Source organism: Protomyctophum parallelum (assembly GCF_964188405.1).
Source record: "Protomyctophum parallelum genome assembly, chromosome: 2".
Taxonomy (NCBI): domain Eukaryota; kingdom Metazoa; phylum Chordata; class Actinopteri; order Myctophiformes; family Myctophidae; genus Protomyctophum; species Protomyctophum parallelum.
Window position 1 is genome coordinate 4,306,431 of NC_139699.1, and position 4,264 is coordinate 4,310,694.

Consider the following 4,264-nt stretch of genomic DNA (forward strand, 5'->3'; position numbering starts at 1 on the left):
CTGAACATTGTATCACACAATGAATGGTAAAGGTCCTGGTATCCTGAACATTGTATCACACAATGGTAAAGGTCCTGGTATCCTGAACAGTGTATCACACAATGGTAAAGGTCCTGGTATCCTGAACATTGTATCACACAATGGTAAAGGTCCTGGTATCCTGGACATTGTATCACACAATGGTAAAGGTCCTGGTATCCTGAACAGTGTATCACACAATGGTAAAGGTCCTGGTATGCTGAACATTGTATCACACAATGGTAAAGGTCCTGGTATCCTGAACATTGTATCACACAGTGGTAAAGGTCCTGGTATCCTGAACATTGTATCACACAATGGTAAAGGTCCTGGTATCCTGCAGATATCTGGATTTCATCATGCGGAATGGGGAAGAAAACTAAATCACACTTGTGTGAAGTTAGGGGCGCCCACTGTATTGATATCGGCCACATGACGTCTTACGTCGTCATTTTGTGCACTAAACAAACATTAAAGACCCTAGACTTTGCTGGCAAACGAATTATGACATAACTGCTCTAAAAACATTGTATTATCCTCAAAGTCCACAGACTTGGCTGGCAGTGGCAAACGAATTATGTCATAAGTGCTCTAACCCATTCTGACCGGGCACCCATTTTGGTGTTGGCATCATGTTATGCTTTAGCTATTGAAAAATAGCAGATCTACAAGCTCATATCGCGCCACCGAGTGGCGCGATACGAGCTTGTAGGTCTGCTATTTTTGAAGAATCGAAGACACTTTTAGAATCTGATCTCAGGTCAGAATGGGTTAATAATGAAACTGTCAGGATGTAATAGACATTTTTAGAATCTGATCTCAGGTCAGAATGGGCTAAACAATATTGGAATAGTCTATGGACTTTGATGAATTATGGCAGCCCTACGATATCAAAAGCCATGCATTGGAGGGGCTAGCGCCCCTCAAAAACATTAACAGTTTGAAGCAACAACAAAAGGGCCAAAGAAAAGACAACCAGTACACGTTGAGTATTTGTAAAATACATTTAATCCCTTAGTACTTGGGCAAACCAAAGTCGAGAAGAGGAGAAAGGACTCAGCTTTGAACCGGCAGCAGGCTGCTATATCATTTGAACGTTCTGCTCAAGGTGACTAATACGAAAAGAAATGAGGAAAAAAAACACTGTCCAAGTGGTGGAAAGTACTTGTAATCTAGTAGTTTTACTTACTTTACCATTGTACTCATGAGCAGCTACACAACCGAGGCAAATATTGTATAGTCAATTTTACAGCTTTAGTTACTTTGCATATTTAGATAATTATTACAAAAACATACATTAACCACTTATGCCATAATATTTTGGCAACATTTAGAAAACGTGTGGGGGGAAAAAAAACCCCACGCAAGATAATTTTAACTTTTGGCACTTTGATGCCAATGTCAACAGTAACAGTTTAGCAGTATTTTTACGTTGTACTATTTCTACTTTCACTGACAACAAAATCAGAACCCTTCTTCTTCCACCACTGAGTTTAATAGCGTCTTCATTTTAGAGATGCCCACCTCTCAGACATCTGTCTCTGCTGCCGGTCAGTCAAAGTGCAGTCCTCCCCCTCCCTCACACCTTCAGAGGGCAGTGCTTCTCAAAACCTTTTTGACCATTTCAGGGGACCGTTTAAATACACGTTGGGCACACGACGGACACCCCCCTGGCATAATGAGAGTGTACAAATGGAATGGTTCCATTTGTACATTTTACATTTTACATTTGTAAAACTGAGAACCACGTGCCCCCTGGAGGACGTACCGCACATAACATAATGAGAATAAAAAGGCTTAATAACATTGTCTTTAGTTTCATACACTGTTGGGCTTCATCAATCATTAGTACAATACTATAATACTGCAGCTGTACACGTTGTGTTTGTCTGGATCATCATCATCATCATTATCAGTATTAATATTAGAGGCATAACGTGTTAATGTTTTTAGTTGGACGATGACATGATGCCATGTGTGAGGGTGTGTACAGAGGTGTGCGAGGAGTACAAAGTGTGTGTGTGTGTGTGTGTGTGTGTGTGTGTGTGTGTGTGTGTGTGTGTGTGTGTGTGTGTGTGTATACTTGTATTTCTATACTTCGGTGAATAGATCGACGTTGTTTCCTGGTCCTCACAAGAGAAGTGGTTGCTATATTATTGTGAAAATTTATTCTTATTTTTTTACTTTAAGATACATGTTGGTGTTGGGATTAGGATTAGACATTTATAGGTTTAAGGGTTGGCGTTACGCCCGATTTATACTTTTGGCAATTTTTGGCATTTAAGGTTAAAAAAGGAAAAAAAGAAAGAGAAATGAAACGTAGACTTTCGCAACAAGTATAGTAATAGAAGTGTGTGTGTGTGTGTGTGTGTGTGTGTGTGTGTGTGTCAGACAGACAGAGCAACCGTTTGGCAAGGCAGTGTTTAGGGTGGGTGGAGGAATGAGTCTAGGTTGCCACGGCTACAGATGGTGTACAACTCCCTCCCACCCAGACTGTGATTTCCACTGGGATATTAAAAGGCAGTGACAACAGCTCCCCTCTGTGGTGCAGCTGAGTAACAGCAAGGGGCCTCGGGGCTGACAGGGAAAAGTCAGAAATGAAATGCTGCCTGTTGGGCAGTGTGACACGCCCGCCCTCTGTTGGGAAGACCGTGCCACTGCATGGTGGCAGTGGAGGCACACAGCCAGCCAGCCAGAGACATAACAGACACCAAAGCACCCTTTGCTTTTCATGCACAAACACACACTAAACTCAACACGTCCGTGGTTCTCCTTGCTTTGTATACAGTACGGATAATGTGGCATCTTTGTAGTTCTTTTGCTCCCCATCCAGCAGTCAGCCATATAAACACTACTGTCAACCTCCACACGGGACTACAATGTCATAGCACTGGACTACAATGTCATAGCACTAGACTACAATGTCATAGCACTGGACTACAACGTCGTAGCACAAAAAGACGGGCGGAAACAAGAGTCAGGAAGCTGACTTAGACGATGCAAACAATTGGAGGCAAAGGCAGGTTTTTTGGGGGGGGGGTTAGATATGCGCTCAAGTTATATTGTCGCTGTCGGGTGTAAACCGTGTATGTCCAAAACTGTTACTTTCCTGGGTTCAAATTCCCCCACAATAGCAAACATCATTTTTGCTTCTTTTCCTTGATGCCGTATATGGAGATAAGAGGGTCTGTGGCCGGACAGCGACCATATAAACCATGACCGCGATGAAAGGGTTAGTACAAAGATCCACTAATAGTAGGAATACGTGTGAACGGACAGAACCATGAACTGGGCCCGGACTGGAACGGACAAAAGAGCAGAACGAGAATCAGAACCAGATTCAGAACAACCTAAAAACCCAGCAGACTCCTTTCAACCTGGACATTTTGAAAACCTCAAAGACCCAGGACATAAAACAAACAAAAAAAAGCTTGTAGTCTATGGGCGATAATTTGGGACAATTCTCTCAGGCAGTGACAGACAACGGGTCGATTTGCGCCACACATGGACAGACAAGGAGGGGACGAAGGAACGAATGTGCATGTGACACCCCGGGAAAAAACAAAACTGTACAAACCATCAAATCTTTGGCTCCTTCTGTGATGTCATGCCTCCTAAAACCCCAGTTAGTAATGGATTAGGCCCACAGACTCCTCCATTTGAATTACATTTTCTATCTCCGGGACCCCCCGATCTTTACTATAAAATCTGAGAGTGTACAAATTAACACCATTTTGTACACTCTCAGAGTGGGGGGGGGGGGGGGGTACCCCAGTATGAGAACCACTGTCCTAATTGCTCTCATCTCTCTGCGCTTCCAACGTTTTCCTTGGAGGCGTCGAAATGTTCCTGAACGAACAGAATGATAATACTGTGTAAGATGCTTCTGAACCAACAGAACGGTACTATATATATATATATATACTGTATATATATATATATATATATACACTGTATAAGGCGTTAATGCGTTCACCTTCCTATGGCTTATCTAAGACTGACAGTGCTCCGAAATAGGTCTCCATCGTGTCGTCATGCGCAAGTTTCTCCCAAACCTAGTTCTCGGGGGCGCCCCCTATATATAGTGCAGCTGCTTTAATATCCTTAAGAAAACAACAGAGAAACATTTTCTACATTCGCCTGGTGTCCTGCTCACGTCAGCAGGCCACATACATGGCAGTTTAACCACTATACTTCATTACCGGGGTTCCCCAGGAGTCTGTACTTGTCCGTCCTTCCTTCCTTC

General features: G+C 42.9%; 1 long non-coding RNA gene across 1 annotated transcript; it reads left to right on the forward strand.

The window, feature by feature from the left end:
- Window positions 1–1,000: 1,000 nt before the first annotated feature.
- LOC310854058 lies at window positions 1,001–4,131 on the forward strand. The gene is made up of 2 exons (XR_014568850.1): window positions 1,001–2,077; window positions 2,128–4,131. It is a non-coding gene; the product is annotated as an uncharacterized lncRNA (long non-coding RNA).
- Window positions 4,132–4,264: the final 133 nt, after the last annotated feature.